This window comes from Sinohyriopsis cumingii, chromosome 5, assembly GCF_028554795.1.
Source record: "Sinohyriopsis cumingii isolate HCF-2022 chromosome 5, ASM2855479v2, whole genome shotgun sequence".
Classification (NCBI taxonomy): Eukaryota; Metazoa; Mollusca; class Bivalvia; order Unionida; family Unionidae; genus Sinohyriopsis; species Sinohyriopsis cumingii.
Window position 1 is genome coordinate 67,812,838 of NC_142965.1, and position 25,083 is coordinate 67,837,920.

General features: G+C 33.7%; 2 protein-coding genes across 3 annotated transcripts in view; one reads left to right on the forward strand and one right to left on the reverse strand.

The window, feature by feature from the left end:
- Window positions 1–10,316, reverse strand: part of LOC149799363 (5-hydroxytryptamine receptor 2C-like) — a 43,323-nt gene extending 33,007 nt beyond the window's left edge. The window contains exon 1 of the mRNA XM_089958688.1: window positions 9,982–10,316. The gene's annotated coding sequence lies outside the window, so the exon portion shown is untranslated. The remainder of the gene's footprint in view (window positions 1–9,981) is intronic.
- The window catches only part of LOC149799360 (26S proteasome non-ATPase regulatory subunit 1-like), a 392,984-nt gene that overhangs the window by 313,867 nt on the left and 54,034 nt on the right, over window positions 1–25,083 (forward strand). The gene's annotated exons all lie outside the window — the stretch shown is intronic.

The window sequence follows — 25,083 nt, forward strand, 5'->3', positions numbered from 1 at the left end:
CTGTTTAATGTTTTCTTCTAACATTCTTTCTACTTGATTGTTGTTTGTACAATAGCGTAATTGTTTTGCAGTTTTGCATATTGTTTTACTCTAGATGTTTGCACAGGATTATCTCTTGTTATTTTACTAGAGGGCATGAGATGGATTTTGGCTACCTGTGTTACACCTTGTATTAAGGATTAATAATGGTATTATTATTATTATTATTATTATTATTATTATATTTGATCAGAGAGGTTACATATAAATTGGCATAATTGCAAGTACTGTCTCATTAAAAAACTATAAAAAAACACTTTTAATATATGTAATAACAGCTCAATAATAGAAAAAGTATATGACCCCTTAAACATCTGTAGCAATTTAAAAGCTGCATAAACTGACATTACAATCTTTTGCACAAAACCAGTGTGATCCCAAAAACTAGTATACTAAAAAAATGAACTCCGCAGCATACCTTATAGTCATTTGCATTTCTATTGGCTGGTCTTGCGCCAGTTATAAAAGAAATTCCAAGCAGGGAAAGGGTCATTTTTGTTTGCATTAACTTACCATAATCATATGCTAGTGGGGAAAAAAGGAAGTCATAGTTGACCAGAATGACCCTTCAGCTTAACCTTTCAATGGAAAGTACATGAATGTGGCTTTGATAATTGCAACTTCAGTATAAAGCAAGACACAATTAGAATCTTTACAACATAGACAATAAAATCTCAGCAACAGATCATTATAAGTAGAACAGCAACATATTACAAGTAGAACAGCAGCAGATCATTACAAGAACAGCAACAGATCACTACAAGTAGGACAGCAACAGATTATTACAAGAAGAACAGCAACAAATCATTACAAGTAGGACAGCAACAGATCATTACAAGTAGAACAGCAACCATTCATTACAAGTAGAACAGCAGTAGATCATTAAAAGTAGAACAATCAACAGATTATTACAAGTAGAACTGCAGCAGATTATTACACATAAAATAGCAACCAATCATTACAATAGAACAGCAACAGATCACTACAAAATGAACAGCAACAGATCATTACAAGTAGAACAGCGACAGATCACCACAAAATGAACAGCAGCAGATCATTACAAGTAGAACAACAGCAGATTATTACAAGTAGAACAGCAACAGATCATTACAAGTAGAACAGCAACAGATCATTACAAGTAGAACATCAGTAGATCATTACAAGTAGAGCAGTAGCAGATCATTACCAGAAGAACAAGGGCCCTGAGTGGTCGAGTGGTCCAAAGCGCTCTCCATTACAGATCATTGCCATCTCACCTCTGTCTGTGGCAGTTCGAGTCTTGCATTCAGTCAATGTGGGTATGTGAGAAAGCTTGCCAGTAGCTTCTCGTAGGTCGTGGTTCTTTCCGGGGTTTTCCCGGGTTCTTCCTCCACCATTAATACTGGCCGCCATGTATAGCCTATCATGTGCTGAAAAATGGCGTTAAACCCCACAACAACAACAAGAACAGCAACAGATCATTACAAGTAGAACATCGGCAGATCATTACAAGTAAGACAGCAACAGATCATTACAAGTAGAACAGCAACAGATCATTACAAGTAGAACAGCAGGAGATCATTACAAGTAGGACAGCAACAGATCATTACAAGTAGAACAGCAACAGATCATTACAAGTAGAACAGCAGGAGATCATTACATGTAGAACAGCAGCAGATCATTACAAGAAGAACAGCAGCAGATCATTACAAGAAGAACAGCAACAGATCAGTACAAAAAGAACAGCAACAGGTCAATACAAAAAGAACAGCAACATATAATTACAAGTAGAACAGCAACCAATCATTACAAGTAGAACAGCAACAGATCATTACAAGTAGAACAGCAACAGATCATTACAAGTAGAACAGCAGCAGATCATTACAAGAAGAACAGCAACAGATCAATACAAGAAGAACAGCAACAGATCATTACAAGTAGATTGGCACAAATTATTATAAGTAAATCTCAGTTTTAATCAGATTACATATAGATCTATACAGTTTTTGTGGGTTTAATGTCATTTTCATAACATGATTGATAAGGTAAATATGGCCGCCAATATCTTTCGAAGGAGAAGATCCTAGGAAAAACCACTGTCCCATAAAGCCACTGGCAAGCTTTCTCACATACCCATATTGGGCAAACCAGAGACTTGAATCCACATGGATGAGAGGTGATATGTCTGTGATCTGTAAAGGCAAGCACATTAGACCGCTATGTTACCAGGGTCCCCCATGTAGATTTAAGAAAACCAGTAACCAGACTCATCTCATCTTTTTCATCAGGTCATAGAAATAATCTACACTTTGCCAACAGACCCTTTAGAATAATTATGGTTGCAATTCAGTATTAAATAATAGTTGGTAGTGTCTGATTCTGTGATACAGATGTTCATACCAGTTTTGAAACCCATCAGGGTGCTATCTGATTCTGTGATACAGTTGTTCCTATTAGTTTTGAAACCCTTCATAGTGCTACCTGATTCTGTGATACAGTTGTTATATCAGTTTTGAAACCCATCATAGTGCTATCTGATTCTGTGATACATATGTTCATGTTAGTTCTGAAACTCAGTATAGTGCTATCTGATTCTGTGATACATATATTCATATTAGTTAGAAACTCAATATAGTGCTATCTGATTCTGTGATACATATGTTCATGTTAGTTCTGAAACTCAGTATAGTGCTATCTGATACTGTGATACATATGTTCATGTTAGTTCTGAAACTCAATATAGTGCTTTGTTTCTTTGAATTATGTTCATGTTCTGAAACTCAATATAGTGCTATCTGATTCTGTGATACATATATTCATATTAGTTAGAAACTCAATATAGTGCTATCTGATTCTGTGATACATATGTTCATGTTAGTTCTGAAACTCAATATAGTGCTATCTGATTCTGTGATACATATGTTTATGTTAGTTCTGAAACTCAATATAGTGTTATCTGTTTCTGTGATACAGTTGTTCATATCAGTTTTAAAACTGAGCATAGTGTTTGTCATGTTCAGTTAATTATCACTCACAGCAGTGCATTTATATAATAAAATTGATACATTCTGTACAAATATGGTCATATATGACAGGTGGTTGCTCATAGCAGAGGTTGCTTGAAGCTAGTTTGGCTGGATATTTTCTTGATGTGCTTGTTTTTAGTGGTTGATCAGACCTATGATGAGTATATTCAATAATTTTTTTTAAATTTTTATTTTCATTTAATTTATATACTTGTTCTTAAGTCTGCTCAACTGCAGACTGCACCTACTGAGATATGCAGTCACATTTATTGCCTGATGATCCGGATCTATGCCCTTTGTTAGGAGCAGTCACTTAACCAACACTGTAGAATGTTTAAAATTATGGTAAGTAGTATATTCCCTTGGTCACAGCAAATAGAGTAAGATAATAATTTCTAGGTTTTATTGTAGACTGATAATGAACTTTAATCAGATACACTTTCATTCATTCAGAGTGTACATTTCTGAGAGATACTGCCTGAACGTAATTTATATGCCACATTAATCATCTCCTGTTAGAGTGCTACATGACCGGTTACTCCAAGTAGACAATCTGAGCAGTCTTTATTGCACATTACAAATTGCATCAATTAAATTTTAGACACTCATACAGCAATATGGTATTATGAAAAAATAAATGCTGTAGGACATGTCTCTTGCAATTCAAAAATGAGTTTGCATTAGATCACTTTTTGAAATAAGGCGTGGTGACTGGAAAATTGAACTTGCCTGTAAGGCTGCAACATAAGCACATGTAAAATGCTTAGTGTAGTTTACTGCCAGTAAGCATTTACGAAATCGATTAATGTGATAAAAAAAACATACATGTCGCTTTCATCGTCACAGAATCTACCATTTCCAAGTAAATTATAAATTACATATTTCCACATTTCTGCTTAAGAAGATTGTTTAGCAGGATTTTTTCTGTTAATTGTATTCTTAAAGTATTTACATGTATCTGTGATTTTCACATCAAATGCGGCATCATTAGGAAAAAGCCACAGTTGCCAGAAATGAGTACTAGCTCATACACGATATTATGCATCAGGCCCATTTGCTTATAATGCTAAAGTACAGCAGTTTACTTTAAACATGTTTGTTAACAGAGCATTCAGTTTGTTAAATTTTATTTTAAAGAAATACTATTTGACGTTTTAGGGCCACTGCATACTTTTTTAGTTATTATAAATCTTAGAAAAGCATTCCATGTACATATTTAGGTGGTACATACAGCAGCGTTATCGATCATTTCATTTTATACATATTTGTACCAGTAGGAAGCAATATCACTCTCATCCAAGGGATGTTTTGCTGAAACGGTCAGATATATAAAACAAAGACTTGTCTTACAAACTGAATCCTGTCATAAGACATGATAGACACACCGCAAATGAAATATCACAGTATGAGCAGCATTTGACATGAGCAGTAGCTGTCAGCTGTTCATTAAGTCTAGCAGGGTAGATGGGAGTAAATTGCAATGTTTCGTGACTGCTCCGGTGGCCTAGTGTTTAGAGCATCCACCTCAGATGCGGGAGGTTGTGGGTTCGATCCCTGGCCGAGTCTTACGAAAGACTTATAAAAATGGTACTAACAGCTGCCTTGCTTGGCGCTCAGCATTAAAACGTTAGTGTTAGGACTGGTCGGCCTGGTGTTAGGATAATGTGACTAGGTAGGACATCATGCTGCATGTCTGTGGCATGATTCCCCAGTGCTAGACATCACTATAAACTGCCACACTGCAGACATTGTAGCGATGTGACCGAAAAATTGTTAAAGCTACATTAAAAATCCAAATCACACACACACACACCATTTTGTTGATTGTCAACCATGTACACATTTAGAAACTTTGGTAATCATTATAGCCTTACTTGCTCTTGAGGGATTTGCGCTTGCTCAGAAATATAAGATTAAAATATCACAACTTAAATAAGAAAAGATGTTACAATAAATATATAGGATAATTTAAGGAAATCACATTATTTTACATATATAGAACCTTTGTTTTCTTTATATGTTTGTTTGCACCTTCAAACCATGTTTTGATAAAGTTTATATATATATATATATATATATATATATATATATATATATATATATATATATATATATGTAGATAAACAAGTAGATGAGGAGAAAAGAAAAGGTTAGAATGCAGATACATTTAGAAGATTAAAGACACATATGCATGTATGAAAATAACTAAATGGGTAGATAGATAACAGTTTTGGAAATGACCAAATTTTTAAGAGACAGATTTGTTTAATGGTTGGTTAACAAAACACTTGAGCTGAAAATGAAACAGCCATGACCAGAAATGTGTTACCAACATAAAAACCACTAAGCTAGGTACCCTGTATCCACCTATCTTCCAAGTCATGGGGATAAAAGATATTTCAAAGGGACTAAATTGATTATATACTCCTGCCCCATCCCATCTTCAAAGTTAATTAAAAAAATTATCAAACATGGAAATTGAAATTATTGTTATATCTTTTTTTTTCCTTATGGTTTCACCTGAATCAAAATAAATGAACAGGTGTATGTCCTATATTGTCTTGGAAACATTCAATGTTAGGTCTTTTATAAGATTATCATTTCTAGAGACGTTTTAACTGATATTTGTATTTTTTGCTTCATGTCACTGGAAACCTGATTGCACCTCATGCATTGTACTGTATTCATTCTACAAATTCATTACTTTTGAAACAGCAAATTTGTTAAAATATTGGAATTTTTGTATGAATCTGTTAAAATGTTGAATTTTATGGAAGTTGTTAAAATATTGAATTTTACGAAAGTTGTTAAATATTGGAATTTAATTTTATGGAATCTTTACACTCTTTCATATGGATATGCTTACATACTTTAAATATATTATCCAGTGTGTTTTGTTGTCCATCATTTTGAGAGAAAAAATAAATGGACAGGTAGCTTTAAAAACACTATTTTCTATGGATACATGGAAATATCTGTAGTTTGTGCCATTTCTCTGAAGTGAAGCTCTGTGTAGTCTGGATTGTCAGATAATATATTCCAGTATCCAGAAATATTTGCCCTGTGGGCTGACATGATGAAGTACAGGCCATAATGTAATTGACATGTTGGTAAGCGAAGAATAATCCATCTGCTCATCTGCATATCTCTTTCTTCCTTTTTCTTTTGGAAAATGTTCCCATCGATTGAAAAAAGTTAATAAGCAAGTGAAATTTTATAGTTGATCCAGTTGCATAGTTAAAATATTGAAAAATAAATTGTAGACAATTTGTTTTATTCTTTTGAAAATTCTTTTTTTTTCTGTAGTAACTTACTATTATCATTATCATTTAAGTAAAAACAAGTCTGACCATCTTGCCATATCTAAAGTCAAATGATACAGCTCTCAATACACCTTGTATTGGCCGACAAACTTTTCTTTGGTAGTAAGACTGCTTTAAATTTGCTTAATTCAGAATATCTTAAGAGGTGGAGCCTCTCCCCTTCCAAACAAAACCATATCCTAACTTTCAGCTTCAAGAAGTTGGAGTATAGCCAGGATCCACCCATTTTGCTAGTTGTCTTTCACCTCAGGTCAAGGTCGCAGTAACAAAGTCAAGATTAACACCCAAACAGTAATCTGTCCAGAAGTTACATATTAAACACTTTTAATCAGATTACCCTAATCCTAATGATGATACCTGTAATAATTGATTACAATGAATATGCTAAGAGAAAAAGAAAGAAATAGAGATACATTAAATATCCAAAGCCAATGATGAGAAAATATGATGACTATGGTGCTGTCATTTCATATAATAACTATATTTGTTAAATTTGTGGCATACATTTCAAAATTGCAATTGACAGACTTGAAAAGAGTGAAGAAAATGAGGAAAAGCATTGTAGTGCTTCAACTCCAGGTCTACAGACTTGAAGAGAGTGAAGAAAATGAGGAAAAGCATTGTAGTGCTTCAACTCCAGGTCTACAGACTTGAAAAGAGTGAAGAAAATGAGGAAAAGCATTGTAGTGCTTCAACTCCAGGTCTACAGACTTGAAGAGAGTGAAGAAAATGAGGAAAAGCATTGTAGTGCTTCAACTCCAGGTCTACAGACTTGAAAAGAGTGAAGAAAATGAGGAAAAGCATTGTAGTGCTTCAACTCCAGGTCTACAGACTTGAAAAGAGTGAAGAAAATGAGGAAAAGCATTGTAGTGCTTCAACTCCAGGTCTACAGACTTGAAGAGAGTGAAGAAAATGAGGAAAAGCATTGTAGTGCTTCAACTCCAGGTCTACAGACTTGAAAAGAGTGAAGAAAATGAGGAAAAGCATTGTAGTGCTTCAACTCCAGGTCTACAGACTTGAAAAGAGTGAAGAAAATGAGGAAAAGCATTGTAGTGCTTCAACTCCAGGTCTACAGACTTGAAAAGAGTGAAGAAAATGAGGAAAAGCATTGTAGTGCTTCAACTCCAGGTCTACAGACTTGAAGAGAGTGAAGAAAATGAGGAAAAGCATTGTAGTGCTTCAACTCCAGGTCTACAGACTTGAAGAGAGTGAAGAAAATGAGGAAAAGCATTGTAGTGCTTCAACTCCAGGTCTACAGACTTGAAAAGAGTGAAGAAAATGAGGAAAAGCATTGTAGTGCTTCAACTCCAGGTCTACAGACTTGAAAAGAGTGAAGAAAATGAGGAAAAGCATTGTAGTGCTTCAACTCCAGGTCTACAGACTTGAAGAGAGTGAAGAAAATGAGGAAAAGCATTGTAGTGCTTCAACTCCAGGTCTACAGACTTGAAAAGAGTGAAGAAAATGAGGAAAAGCATTGTAGTGCTTCAACTCCAGGTCTACAGACTTGAAAAGAGTGAAGAAAATGAGGAAAAGCATTCATTGTAGTGCTTCAACTCTATGTCTACAGACTTGAAAAGAGTGAAGAAAATGAGGAAAAGCATTGTAGTGCTTCAACTCCAGGTCTAGTCTTATCTATAAAATAAATATGTTACATTGAATCATCCACATAGAAAGATTTATATAATATTCAGCAAAATTACTTAGAAAACCAATGTACTTACATGCGTCAGTCAGAAGCAGACTAAAAATCCATTAATAAAATAATATTCCGCAAATTTAACTTCCATTTGTCACCAACACAATTATTAAAATAGCATGACATTGAAAAAAATCCATAGATCAAGAGCAACCACTGCCTGCACATCTGTTCTATGATTCCCTTGCGAGTCAATGTGTATGTTCTGTTGTTCCTTTCATTCGTTGTATATACGTACCTCCATCAGTACTTATGTTCTGGCATCTTCCAGTTTGTTAATTGAAATAAGTCAATTTTCGATATAATAAATATGATGAATATCAAATACGACTTCACGGCAAATGGGATTATGAAAGGGTGTATAAGAGACTAATGGTATGAAAAGCCTAAAGTGTCTGAGGCCATATTTTATACCAAAATTTCAGTTGATGTTATGGTGGATAAGTATTAAGTCATTTCTTGATATGAACAGAAAGAGATTGGCAGGAGCTTCAAAACTTCAATAACCTAGATACAGGCCATATAGAGAATGCCAAAATGTCAACTGATTGTTATGTTGGATAAGTATTATGACATGTCTTCATATGAACAGAAAGGGCCGTCCTTAGGCCGTTTGGACTGATTTGGCCTCATACATTAGTAATTTTTAAAAATTATCTAAAGAGACAAAGCAATTTTAAAGTGATGAAAGAAAATTTGAAGTTCATTATCATGTAAAACTAGTTTTAAAGTTTATTTCCAAATGCCTTGCTCACACGGGGCCCCAACAAAATGATCCAATTCGGGCCCCACATTTGCTAGGCCATTACTATTAGTAAAAAAGGATGGTGGGAGCTTGAAAACTTCAATAACCTATAATACATGCCATATGGAAAACAGGGCAAGCATATTATTCAGTTAAATACAACTCGCCCAACCATTGGATAAAATAGGATAATGCTTGTGCCCATTCTCTATGCAAGTTACAAAACATGTCTTTGGTTACCACTCCATTACTCAGATGTTTTGCATCCCAAGTTTTTGTGTGTTTTATTTGGCCTTCTATATATTTTGTAAATATTTCTGAGCGAGACATTGTACCTTAAAACTGTTATGTTATTTTAAATGAATCTGCTTTTTAATATTCTTTGTTATATCTAGTACATGTATGCATGATGATGACCATGCAAGATTAGCTGGGAATTAGCTAAGTACCTTGTACCCTGATAAAATAATGTATTATGGTTATTACATTTTTTTAATTAAATTGCAGAAAGGAACAGTGACAATACAGTAGTCCCTCATTATAATGCCATCCATGGGAGCCATAGAGAATACCACCTTTAAGCGCATTATACATATAATTTACTATCAGTTAATGAAATGGGGTCTGTGACCATACTTCCCTTGTAACAGGAATAGTGTTATAATAAATAGCCTTATATTGAGGGAGTGTTGTATTTGTACAGCTCTCCCATATTATAATTCTATAAATTTAAGCCACTAATGGTGAGACCACCTTATAATGAGATATAGGAGCCATTGAATGTAATAACTATATATATATATATATATATATATATATATATATATATATATATATATATATATAAAATCCATAACCATACATAAAACTGTGTTATAATGAAGGACATTATTGTGAGAGACTGCTGTATATAAATTAATCACAATAGCAATAACCAGGTCACAGTAGCTGCCCAGTACATCCCGATATTAAGGAAAGTCAAATTATTTTAAACTACTTGCATCATATATACATTTCTAATGTTTTAATGCATCTTTTCATTAAGAGTTATTTTTAAGTATCTGTTATGTTATAAATGGACATAGACAGAAAATTAAAGTAAAATGTTCAGACCAAATGAAATCCAAACTTCTACAAAAGAAATCATTATGAAACAAAAATTAAAATTTACACCTGTTTTGGATGTAAGCAAATCCAGTTCTGTAAATCCCATCTAGACCAGTTGAGTGATCAGCTGGAATTTTGTAATAATGAAAATAGTAATCCCATAAATGGAATAGCAGCCTCCATTGCTATACTATCCTTTTGTTATTGGTTTTAAGAAGATTACTGATGACATAAATCATGAGTGGAAACCTGAAGACAAACAAAACACACTTCCTATGCAGTGTTCAGGCTTCCAGTTGCTTCTGAGAATTTGCATCCCACCTCCAACACCAGTTGTTTGAGGTGAGACTGCCACATCTCTGATAGTAAGTAGACAGTTCAGCTTGAATGAATGGAGATCTTATATACTGCAGGTACTGTTGGATCTTTATACAGCTGCTCATGTAAAGGAGCACTCAGTTGTAAGAGAGCCTATTCAAACAGCCTCTCTGTCATTCTCTGTTTCCCAATGTCTGCTTATTTTATCTCTTTGTGTAAGATATAGATTGTTATAGGTATTTTATATAAATTTCTTGCCCTTTCCTTGCTAGTTGGATCCTTGTTCGAGTATGTTAAATTCCAAGTTTCATGCAGAAAAATTTGATCCTTGTAAAATATTTATCTCATAGTTTATTAAAATGTATATTTTTTTAAATTTTGTTCTAACAAGATTGTTTGCATGAAGTCATCAACATGTTAATTTTACAAGTGATAGTATGTATGTACATGTATGTATGTATGTATATATGTATGTATGTATGTATGTATGTATGTATGTAAGCAAATCTTATGTAAAATCTATCAAATGAACCATTAGAAAAGTCAGGTTAATAGCATAAAATGTAATGTCTTAAAGGTTAATGTTTTGGAATTTTTTTTTACAATAAAATTCATTCTTTTTAAATGCTCTACAGTTGAAACTTCATCACAGACAGATCACATACCAAACAAACAGCATATCAAATAAGACTCCTCTTTTCTGGTTCAAAATTGAAGAGCATCTGAGAAATGGGACTGAAGTATGACCAAATACCCACAATATAACTGGATTTATGAAGCCAGGAAAGATAAGGAATCTTATTGGATTGCCACCCAAGAATACTGAAACCAAGCAGCTTATATCAAGTGACTCCAAAAGGGTGCCCACAAGCAAATAAAACAATTTTTTTTAAAAATTTCAGATTGGAGCCAATATCCAAATCTGAATTTAGGGCTAGTTACAGCATAAAATTTTATTTAATTTTTTTTCTCCATAAAACAATTGGTTCATTTAGTGCATTATTCATTAACTTACCTAAAACTGCTTATTTTTTTCATGCTCATGTTAGTGTTATTGTGCAGTTAATTAAAAACTATGAAATATCTGGGATATAATATATGGCTGCATCACATTATATTTAGAAACAGATGGCACTTTTACTCCTCCTAATGTGTTGGTCAAAACCAGCTAGATTATCATTTTAGCATTGGAGCTCAAACCAATATGACTTGACATCTACAATTTTGAAATAATTCTTCAAATTAGATCCAGAATCATATAACATTGTGTATTCAATGCTTTCTTTAATATTTATTGTGTGTCTTGTTTGTTTTGTAATTTTGCCTTTGACAAAGTCTCCATGAGATTCCAAAGTGCTGAGGCTTGGTAAAAAAACTTTGTTTTCTGTTTTCCACAATTTCATCACTGTTTCCCTTTACCCTCATGTTTGCCTCAGGGACCCCTAAATATTGTATTCGACTCCCAGATTTGATGCCAAAGTTCATTTTTTACTCAGTCTGACCTCCAGTTCTGACACCAAGGGGAATTTTGACTCCCAACCTTGGATCCCTAGGAGAAACACTGTTTTTATATGTGTGTATATATATATATATAAAATCCAGGAAGAAAGAAAAAACAAGAAGAAGATATTGGCTAACTGGCTATCTTTCTCACATATCCACATTGGTCAAGCCAGAGACTTGAACCCACATGGACAGAGATGAGATGTCAGTGATCTGTAAAGGCGAGTACCTTAGACCACATGGTATCAAATTATTCAGTACACATTCATGCTCTTCATCCACAACGCTCAGTCTCCAAACATGAAGATATAAGACTTCATCATATTGGTTGATAAAATTAGTGATTATGGTAATAACACAGGTTACCAGAACATGACCCCTAAGCAGTTGCTGTCAGATCTTCGTCTGTAACAGTGGAGTTCTGATTTTAATCAGAGTGCCACACTGGAGGCCATATTTTATCAGATTTTGATTCAAATGCAGAATATGTGCTTTTATCATTAAAATCTACATGATGAATTTGATAATGATCAAGATCCATGGATACAAAGGAAGGTTGTATTTCTGACCCATTAGTTTGATCAAACTTGGCATGTATATTTATATCATTTAAATATAGGGTAAATTATATATTTAAGCTCGCAAATGAGTTCTGTAATGCAAAAGAGCGATATATATTTATTGTTTAGTGAAATGATCAACTGTTTAGTTATGTAACCCAGATGAGAGGTCTCATTTTTGTCTTGATGTGATTTTCCATATTTTGTCTTGATGTGATTTTCCATGTCTATTAGACATTGGGGTTAATGCATTCAGTGTATGCTTTTTGTAAGGTGGTACAGTATTAAGTTAGGGCATCAACAATGTAGTTTAACAGGGACTGTACCATCTCAAATGGATGAATTGTGACACAGCTTGCATAGTCAAGTAATTTTCTTCATATAATTAAATGATAATAGGAATTTAAAGTTTATGAATGGCAGCTTTTTTAATTTTTCTGTTCTTCCTAATGCAGATTTTGTCTTTTATTTACACAGAAAATGTTAATTTTAGAAAAGAAATTCTTGCCACAACCAATACAGATTTTGCTTTATTATATCCATAGATCATTATGACCTGAAATATTCTCCACATGATTTAAAACTTTTTTCAAGGTAAACATGTAAAATTATCATTAATATATCATGACTTGACAACTCTTGGCAGCTTTTTACTGTGATTGTGTTGTTATGGTTTCCATTTTTTGAAGACTGTGTGTAGTATTAAATTAAATTATCTTTCTGTTGCATCATTCAAACTGTAATCGGATGTATTTAGTTTGTTTGCAAACTATGATCAAGAACAAAATTATTTATCATCACTCTCCAAGTCTTGGGCTCAACCAGTATGAGCATATGAGAAAGCTTGCCAGTAACTGCCCATGGGTCAGTGGCATTTCCTGGAATTTTTTTCTAGGGCTCTTCCTGCACAGGTTATATTGGTATTAATGGTATTAAACCCACCACAGCAACAACACTCAACTTATTATTGAGTGTACACAGTAGTTGATAGTCTTGTATTTGTGAACTGCTGAGCAAAAATTAAGGCATATTGACTAAAGCCGAAAGTACAGTTATAGGACTGCGATCCATGATTCTGATTGTTCCAAATGTCAAATTATTTCCTAAGCTTGGCAGACAACAAAACAAAATCATCAGATAAACAAGAAACCTTTAAATTTGTAGCTAAAACAGATGACATGAGGACTGAGTTCCTTCTCACATTTGGAAAAATAAATGCCATAATTAACCTAAATAACTGGTACTGACAATTTTCCGAACACCATATTTTCAATACGTTTAGTAGTTTTAAATAGTACCAAAAAATGAACAGACAACAAGAAAGTTTTTTAAAGGCAACAAAAAATAAAAAAGTCAAGTTAGTCTTTAAACTTGGGAATGCTTTACTTATACTGGCAAACTTTTGAATGAGCAGTCAAGTGTGTGGCCATGAAACTACTTTATAAATTCATTACCCTAATTGTCACATAGATTACCTAAAGGTGGTGTCAATAGGCAGCAACAAAAACAGCTGACACACTCCACAACACATGTTCAAGTAGTTCCTTAAACAAAGCAAGCATCAAGTTTGTTACAGGTAACGATAAAGGAAAAACATCCTTTCATCTTTAGACAGTTGGTAGAATAATGACTTTTAAAACTGTAAAATCAATGGCCATTAGCATTACCTCATGCCAGCATGTGATTCAGAACTTTTATACTTGTGCTGGAGAGCATGCAAAGGGAGACAAAACAGTCATGCACATCAATTCCTGTTCTCACTAAAGTGCATTCAAATGAGTGATATAAAGTGTTTAAGTATATATCTTATCATTTTTCTTTCCCTTTTTCTGGTAAACTGAACTGGGGTTACATTTATTTTTGATAAAACAGTCAACATGCAAATTTAACAAGTTATTGTGGCCTCAGTTATCATTTCTCCCTGATAACCTCATTTCGGACATGGTTGAGTCTTCATATGTATAATCAGAGGGCAAATGACAGTATTCCACATTAAATTTCTGAACCAGTCTAAGTGAATTTACATATTTAGGGCAAGCACAATATTTGGAGTTTTTGATAACTTCAGGCATTTTTTAAGAAGAATATGGATTATCTTTAAGGTTTGATAAGTAAGATAATATCAATAAATGTATATTATTTTTGGTGATACATTCTGTTATCAAATAAGTCTTTGCATTATGAAACAATATGAGATTTAGAAATTGGTCACATTCATAGACAAGTATCAGGGAAGACTTGTCACTTAACGGCAGTACATGTATAGCATGAACAGACTGTTATATATGTACAAGTAAAAGAAAAAAAACACCAAAAATGCAATCATGAGTCTTTATTTGTAAAAGAACATTGAAAAATTATCATGCAAGTGTTCCTTATTGGCAAACAAGGATATATAGTAAAGCTTAATATAAATACCAATTCTGTTTCTGACCAGCATTCTACTTACTGGGCACTTTGATACACAAATGTGATAATATAGTATACACTGCTGTCTCACTTTAGCCAAACTAACTCACATACCCACATACAATGCAGAAGCAGGCATGAATTCCTTTTTTTCTTCATTGAGTGCCCGATATATCACTCTTTTATTGTTGCACACAGCAATTTATTCATGGAAATTTGCAATTGTCATCATGAAATTCACTTGTTTATTAAGAAATAATATATTTTATAGGAGTTTCTTTAACAGAAAAAATTTTCAATGAATAATACCATATGAAATATCAATAAATGAAAATGTTGGTAACACCAAATGTTGGCAACACTGCATGAAATAAATGCCTGTTTTAAAAAAAAAAAATCAGTGTGGTTTTCAGTGTAATTATTATAAATGTGGTATGACCTTATCTTGTCAAACATGAAAAGAATGGGTTAACAGTCATAGCAGTGCCATTGAGTGCTTCCATGAGAATCTAATTAAATGATTGCTCAGTTCCTAAGCTGTTTATTTCGAAAACTGTTGAGGATTAAGGGGTCCAGCCAGTTATAGAGTACATGGTGACATCACAGTAATACCCAGATGTAGATCTGCCTTGTTTCTCATTAAAATCACACACCATAGACAAGGCCTTGCCTTTGATTAATCCATGGATTATTTTTCAGATTTTACCGAGATGCATCAGAACTACATTAGAAGTTCTAACCAAACATAATATTTCTGATTTTGCTCCATTTCATGGTCCCCCCACCCCCTCCAAACTGTCAGAGTGAACCAAAAATTGTTACCTTGCCATCTCATGGGCTTGCTTATGCTGCAGTCCATTTGTATTAACCCCATTGTTTATGCTGCCATCAGTGCTTATGGGCCTGTTTGTTATGCAGCAGTCAGTGTTTATGGATCCCATTGTTTATGCTGTGGTCAGTGTTTATTGGACCCTGTTGCTTATGCTGTGGTCAGTGTATATAGATCCCATTGCATTTTGCTGCAGTCAATGTTTATGGGCCCTGTTGCTTATGCTGCAGTCAGTGTTTATAGACCCCATTGTTTATGCTGTGGTCAGTGTTTATTGGACCCTGTTGCTTATGCTGCGATCTTTGTTTATAGACACCATTGCATTTTGCTGCAGTCAATGTTTATGGGTCCTGTTGCTTATGCTGCAGTGTTTATAGACCCTGTTGCTTATGATGCAGTCAGTATTTATGGACCCTGTTGCTTATGCTGCAGTGTTTATAGACCCCATTGCTTATGATGCAGTCAGTGTTTATGGACCCCATTGCTTATGATGCAGTCAGTATTTATGGACCCTGTTGCTTATGCTGCAGTGTTTATAGACCCCATTGCTTATGATGCAGTCAGTGTTTATGGACCCCATAGCTTATGATGCAGTCAGTGTTTATGGACCCTGTTGCTTATGCTGCAGTGTTTATAGACCCCGTTGCTTATGATGCAGTCACTGTTTATGGACCCCATTGCTTATGATACAGTCAGTGTTTATGGACCCTGTTGCTTATGCTGCAGTGTTTATAGACCCCATTGCTTATGATGCAGTCATTGTTTATGGACCCTGTTGCTTATGCTGCAGTGTTTATAGACCCCGTTGCTTATGATGCAGTCATTGTTTATGGACCCCATTGCTTATGAATCAGTCGATGTTTATGGACCCCATAGCTTATGCTGCAATCAGTATTTATGGACCCCATTGCTATGCTCCGGTCAGTGTTTATGGACCCCATTGCTTGCAGATTATTGAGGGAGAATTGCAGTCATGATTTTTTTTTTTATTAGCACAGGATTTATCCAAAGGAAATAGCATTACTTGTTTTGGTGTCCAGATTTGTAGGTCAGTAACAGTAATGCTTTCAGATCATTCAGTTAACCACAAATTGGTACCACAATATGCTTTGTGCCACATTATACCATGGTATACCAGAATTATGTTAAAAAATTTTTTATGTGTATGCAAATTGTTGCATAAGTTATCATCTAAATACTATAACCAAAGTGGGATGATTCATGTTACACTAACATTGTCCAAGGTATTGTCCGTATGTTAGAAATCTTGTAAATAAAATGGGAACTGTCAGCTTTCATCTAGCAATATTTACAACATTATGGGCATGGAAACTTTGAGTGTGATGCCAATAAATGGGCAAGATGTTTTTCCAAGAGGATCATAACATAAAACACTGACTAAACAGGTGAGAAAATGTTTAGTTAATTTAAGAAATTACATAAATTTAAAACAGAAAAGAACTGCTATTCTGACAGTCTTGGTTTGGTTCTCAGTCCCATAAAGATGGTCAGCAAAAGACTAAAAAGTATATTATATTATTATGTATAATATGTATATTATTAGGTGTAATAGGTCTACTATTGGGTACAAGTGATATATTATTAGGTACAATATTATATTATTAGGTTTAAAGGGTATATATTATTATTATATATAATAGGTATTTTAGGTGTAATAGGTATCTTATTAGGTACAATAAGTATAAAATATTTTAAAGTATAATAGGTATAGTAATTTGGTGCTGTCAACTGGACTGGTGTTCAAAGAATTTTTCACAAGTTGGAAAAATAAATTCTTTAAATTTGAGTGATATTGAATCCTGGTTTTATTAAGTAAGCTTGTTATTTCATTTTCATCAGAATTTTACATTTTTAAGTTTTATTTCTTAAAATGATTGGCTTCTTCCTAGGGAAGTACGATATCAGATTTATTTTAGGTTGTTAATGCTATCTCACTCTTAATCATTTTAATAATTAAAATGAAGATGGAAGTGTCTCTGAACTAAATAGGGGTTGTTGCAACCATTTTAATTTCAACTTTTTGAATATTTACCTGAATGGGGGCTTATAGGTTCATATGTGAATTGAAGATATCGCCTGGAAAATGAGACTGTCTACAAATAAGGGACAGATCATTTAATGGGGGGGGGGACTGAGATTGTCTTTTAAACCAATATATGTTTTCTTTTACCTCAAATTAATTTTATTTTTTTCAAATAATATTGTGGATCAGATTAGTTCTATTCCTAGATTCAGAGCACGAATTTATGGGGCTTTTTTCAAGCTATTTGGGGGACCAGAAATTTTTCTGAAAAAAATTACAGAAATATCCCTTCCCCATCCCAAAAATTAATGTGCATCCCTAAGTCACATGGATCTAATTGTGGCTTGAGCTTTTCACCAGTTTCATTATAAAAGTGGACTGATATCAGAAGATTCTTTTTCTACAGAGATCAAAAAGCCTTATCAATTAATGCAACCCTATTTCCTGCCACTTAAGGTTTCCTATGTATTTATAATTAGATTTTTAAGTAGGTATAATTCAGGACCTATTCTAAGAATGGAGGTGGGGGGGGGGATTCTCCCCTCTAATTGAGAATAAAGATGGAATTTTCTAAATACACGTATAGGGTGAATTTAACTGTGATATAATAGTAGGACTTGAAAATGATATGCATAGTTTTGTGCACTTAATTGATTTTTCAGTACAATTAGTGAAAATTTATTTCTAGTCTGACAATCACATGTCATAAATAGACCCTGATACTTCTGTCATGAATCCCACAGTCACACATCATAGAATAGACCCTGAAAATTCTTTACTGTCTGATATCCAGTCACAAAAATGTGAATCAAAGCAAGTGGATAGGGTCACATGCTAAGTAAAGACTGGGTTACAATTTACTTATCGGACTCAGGTCCTTGATCCCAATATGAACTGATGGGAAAGATAAGACCTCATGCTTTGGTGGTATTTTCTTGGAAGGGTTCATGAAGTTAATTAAGTGCTGTATGTAGAATGTTTCATTCATGTTTATCACTTGATAATAAGGTTGTCAGGAAAGATAACAATTTCCAAAATTGTCTCATGGTTAAGTTCCTAACAGATAATCTATCTGATACCCTGTGGTCTGTATTCACAGCTGTTTATAGAAAGGCTCTTCAACTACAGTAGCTTTTCACAGAATATGGTGAATTGCTTCCCATCAAGGTTTCATTTCAATGAGCAGTTTGATTGGCTAATCCATTTCAACAGCTAGGAAATACATCTCAGATGGGTCTCAAGGGAAAGGATGGATTTTCCCATCTCCCTAGCAAACATGTCTCAACTGATCTTGTTATGAAAGAATCGTTATATTAATCATTGATACAGAGCACTTTTGACTTACATAATTGAAGTATACAATACACTGCTTGAGACTTGATATAGATTATGTGCTTCCGTTTCCCCCTGAGTATTAAGGCAACATATAAAATTAGGTAAATGCATAAATTATCAAAAGATTGATGCATGTGACTATGGCATGTGTAAATTAACTTTTGATTGCTTTGCTGTTTTCTAACCCTAGGACATTTGTCAGTCATTCAAATGAAGGTGATATAATATCTGTCTGCGTGCATTCATTGTTACATTTGATGAAATTGTAGCACGAAAAGTACGTTTGACATGTATGAATAGAGAGAGTCATCTATCTATCATTTATGAAAAATTTGGGAGGCTTGGGGTTATGTATGAAGACTTTCTGTGGATTCCACATGAAACTTGTTACCCATTCATATTTATTATAGATTACTGGAAACAGTGTAATCCTATTAAATCAGTTATTACATTGTAAATATATTTTATAGCTGATTTTATTACACTTTGAATAGATTTAATACCTAATTTTACTACACTTTGAATGGATTGTGTACCTGATTTTATTACACTGGAAATAGATTCTGTTACTGGTTATGTTACATTTTGTGAATAGATTGTATAGCTCAGTTTATTACACTGAATAGATTCTTTAGCTCAGATTTGATTACACTGTGAATATATTGTATAGCTGATTTTATCTCTCTGTGAATATATTGTGAATATTTTATTCAGCTATATCTTGCTTGTTATTGAAAAAATATCTAATTAACATTAATACATAAAAATGCCAGGATTGGATTTATTTCAGCATCCACATTAGTTGCTCAAAGGTTATCACTTCTCAGATTAAAGCCCCAGTGCCAACATTTTTCATAAATTTTACCATTCTACCAATCTGATTAAAGTTTGTAAGGACAGAAATTATTTGTTTAAAAAAAACTTTTATATTAACTTAAAAAAAAAAAAATCAAGATGCTCATTTTAAATGACATTCTAATATTCAGTTTAGAATTAAGAGATGCCACATGTTAATTCATTTCCCAAATTTGCTTATTATTGTGCTTGTTTTCAGGAGTGCTCCAAAAGTAGTGATGTCATATGCATGCCACAAACTCCACTAGTAACTAATCTAATAACAACAGCGTTAGCACATGGTGAAAAATTAATTATAGAGGGAAGGAAGAGAGGTAGCCAGCCTATATTAAGCGGATCTGATAAGTTTGAAATTAAATAAGTTTGTACACATATCATAAACACACACGTGACCTATTTCTTGACCAGTTTTTTTATATTTGGGACAAAGTAATCTAGAATAATATAGCTATGGATCTACCTTATCCGGTGTAGTGTACTGTTGGATTCTTTTATTTACAACTATGACGTATCAAATCTTGCGTTCCAGCTCTCTAGTGAAATTGATTGACCCATGGATGTCGCTGATCAACAGATTAATTCATATGGATGTGAACATGGCCAGAGTTCTCAGTTCGAGGGTGAAATTACATTGCTCATGTTATGATAAATTGTTGTAAGGCACCCAACGATGTTTAGGACCAACACCTTAGAAGATAAAGTACTATCCAGGTGATTTGGCATATAGGACTTTTTACTCTTAATGGCAGCATTGGGGCTTTAAGATGACTACCAATGCAGTGCCATATTCTTGCTTGTGTAATTATATCATACATCAAGTTTATGACTAGAAACTGTTAATTATCTGGCACACTAACAGTGTACTGTCAGTGTTCTGCTGGTCTATTGCCAGTCAGTATTCCAATGTGTTGCCAAATTCTTGTCTGTGTGATAACATTATACACCACTTCCTCGATAATTTGCACCCTGATAACTTGTGAACCCGCATATAATGTGGGGTCAGGTGTGGATCCCATTTTTTAAGCGAGAATACCAAAAAACTGATCCTTATTTGTTGAAATTGAAGAAAATTACTATCAAAATTGGTAATAGAAACTTGGATATATCGCTCGTTTTATCGGCAAAAATGGTAGATAGATCCTGGAAATTTTAATCACAGTTATGAAATATAGCTTTTAATTAGAAGTCATATAATTTGTTACATTATTTTTCAAACGACTTTCTTAATTAACGATATTCAAGGACAGTTTGAGCAATGAAAATGTCACTTATGCCTAGTGGAGGCAGAGCTTTAATAAATAAATACCAATTAAATAATTTTTTTATCAACTGAAATTTGTGTTCTAGTTCTATCTTTTGATACCTTTTAAGTTAATCATCAAAAATGCAATGTGTCCTCATGTAATTAAACGTAAATTCTGCCCACCGTGTTTTAATATTGGACTTAGCAGAAGCATTTATTGTATTGTTGTACCAAATAAAAAGCAAGCCTCCTTTTCTATTTTCATGTTAGCTACGTCTTTTGAATCAAATAAAGGAGGTGGAATAAACAAAAAAAGTTAAAAGGCCTTTGTTTCACAAATACAGATCATTGTGGCAAAAACGAGTTTCAGAGAATTCCTGAATTTGACGTAGAGATATCTTCAAGGATGTTAAGAAGTTTCACTATTACTTGCAATGAAATCACGGGATCAATATTTTACTACTTAAAAAATACAAAAATTGAGTTTCTAAAAACAGAAAACCTTTAAAAACAATTTCAAAGAAACCTTTGAACAGAATTTCACTTGAATTTGACAGAAAGCATCCTGGCATCAAAGGCCATTTAATTTTGCTATGAATGGTGCTCATTTTGCCATCAAATATGCCTGCCTCAGTAAAAACAGAACAGCCTTTAAATGACTTGACAACCACTGATCAAACTTAAGCAAATTTGACAGAAGTTGTTTTTGGATGAAGGCCTTTTAATTTCTGCAAATGATTGTGATCTTGAGTGAAATATATTTTGATTAAAAATAAAAATAAAATACTTGAAATTAATTTTCCAAAACTACCGAAAAGAATTTTACAAAATTTTAAAGAAATCATCCCGGCTTAAAAGCTTTTGAGTTTTATGCTACTTATGTTGATCCATAATTTATTTAAGATGGCCAATATTGCAAAAAATACAAAAACCTTAAAATGACTATTGAATGTCCAATCTGAGCAGAACAGTGCTTATCCTTTTCCATCAACTTGAAAGAGATTCGGATAAAATGATTTACACCAATGCAAAATTTTTATGGAAGTGCAAGTACCTGCCATAAAAAAGGTGGCATTATTTATTACCATAACAGTAGATATGATTGAGCTATCATTCCAGGAAATAGATATGAATGTGGCAGATGTGTTCTGCTTGAGGTTATTTTTGTGTCTCAGCAGAAATGGTCAAGTGGCTTTCCATTTGAAACCAGTTGTCTGAATTGCTCTAAAAGAATCTGATATGGTGCTTCTCAAGTTTATACAAATGATGCTGAGCCACCTCCGTTATGGTTGCCTTTTCTGATAAAAATAAAATGCTTAAAATGTCAGATAATGCCATTCTCACTCAGAATTATCAGTAAGCTGCTGTCTTTTCATTTGGCTTAGGATTATAGATGTCAGCAAGGTGTGTGATCTGAGTACCACTTTTTTATATATAAAAAACTGACCACTCTGTAACCCATGGACGCCTTAATCAGAATTGGATTGTTGATTTCTTGCAATTGCTGGTAACCATGGACACAAGATGTTATCCACTGCTGCAAATCACTCACTCAATCTCCTCTCCCCATGTCTAGGATGTTCATGACCTAAGCTGTTTGGTATTTCGATGCAGTGGCAGTTGCACCATCATGGAGGTTGACCTCCGAGTTACTTGACTATGTACATGTATGCCTGCATGTAGATATCGGACTTATCAATTCATCCTTATACCTATAGCTGTAGGAGAGGTGTATAAACATTTATTTTTAAATCTTGTAATCTTTGTTATATGTATCTGTGTGTGTGTGTGAGAGAGAGAGATTTTGATTTTGAATGTAGCTTTAATGATATTTCAGTTATATCACTACAGTGTCTGCAGTGTGGGAGTTTATAGTGATATCTAACACTTCAGACATATAGCATCATGTCCCCCAGTCACATTATCCTGACATCAGGCTGACGAGTCCTAACACTAAGCTCTTAATGCTGAGCACCAAGTGAGGCAACTGCTAATACCATTTTTATAAGTCTTTGGTATAACCCATGACCTCCCACATCCTAGGTGGATGCTTTAACCACTTAGGCTACCAAAGTGGTAAGGATCTATCATCTATCTATCTATCTATCTATCTATCTATCTATCTATCTATCTATCTATTTGTCTGTCTGTCTGTCTGTCTAATCTATCTGTCTGTCTGTCTCTCTCTATGTAATCTAATCTAATCTACCTTATCTATTTATATATCTATCAGTTTAATCTAATTTAGTCTAATCTATCTATCTAGATATCCAATCTGTCTGCCTGTCTGTCCAGCCACCCTGATTAACCATCCGTCTGTCCATGTGTCTATCCATTCTTATATATTGTGCATCATGTCCTCAAATTGTACATTGTCACATAGATGGCTTTTCAAGTGCACAGTAAGAATAAATATTAAGGAAAACAGATTCGTCAAAAACCTTTATGAACAAAACTATATTGGCCAACCTGGTGAGGACTATGTATTTAAATTTGAACAAAGAACCATGACAAATTTTATAAAATGTTGTCCAAACCTTCAAATTCAAATACATACTTCATTGACTGTGACTAATGAGCCAGACTTTTTGAACTTGCCAGTTGGACCTTATCACTGTGGTTCATAACCTGAACAGAAATATTTTTGTTTTTTTTGTCTTTTATGGCACTTTTACATTATTGGCTATTATCATGCAGAGAAATGGGAGTTAAGTGTCTTTCTTAAAAATGAATGTAGCCAGGTGACCTGCTATGGTTTGAGGAGGTATTGAACCTGTAACACATGGATTGCAGTCTAATGCTCTGCCAACTGAGCTATCCTGGCTCCTCTAATCTTTTTCACTGTATTAATATGGAACAAAAATAGCAGTTCTTAAAAAAGATGTCTATAAAGATAATAATATGGTAAATGGGAACAATCTAATTACCATACATATTCAGTTATAAGTCTAGTCCAAGAACAAACTGTACAGAGATGATCTCCCATCACATAATGTGCCAGAAGATCTGGGTCTATACATTTTGTCAGGAGTATAAGAAAAATAGAACAAGTAACATGGACCCTGATCTGCAGGGCATTATGCAATGGTAAATCAAGATCAGTGATGTTTGCAATAGGATTTAACTTAAGTATATATGACACAAACTCTTTTGCTACTCTCAAGGGCTATAATTTCTACATCTGGCCCTTTAAATGTCATCTGACATTGTCTTAACTCTACAAACATTGTCCTCATTTACCAGTGTAATTGTTGATGCTAAAAGTTTTTTGCCAGTTGATTTTTTGTTTGTTTCCTCATTGCTGAATGATACTGTTGTTGAATACCGGTAACTGTAGTCTGTAATTTTTGCTGTGAATTTTGGCCCAATTACAAAGCTTATGGATTGATGATATCCAACCATATTTCAACTTCAACACTGAAGTTAGGGTTTACATTTAGGTCACTATCTCTGACATTGTGGCTTGTGAAGTAACATTACTAGGTATGTAAATGTATGATTTGAAGTACTACAGTCGTCAGTGAAAACTAGGTTACTGCAACCTATATTTATTGTTTGCACGCTGGCCATACGGCAGTTGGAGGTATTCTTGCTTGATGAATAATTTATTTTAGAAATAATTCAGGACAAACATATTCTAAAGAAATCAATATTATTTTTCATTATCTTCTCAAGTACATTAGTTTGGAATTGTTTTAATTCAGTAACAGTACCTTAGGGCCCAAAAATAAAGTGCAAAAATAATGATCATTTTTGGATACTGATTGTATACAAAAATTTTTGAGGATACAGACAATACAAAACAGTACGTTAGAAAAGTTACCAAAATAATGGATGCTTCTGTGCAATGACTATAAAAATGTTTATAATGCATTTTTGGGGATATTGTATTTAATGATATACATGTACATACCTTAAAGACAAATCAATCCCATGATGCCTTTTTAGTGTTCAACCATATCTGATGTTCAGTACATTGATATACTGTATGTTTTTAATATTTTCCAAAATCATGGCATGCTGATGCAATTAACATCTAATTGTTTGCTGTATACTGTATTTCTGGTCGTAT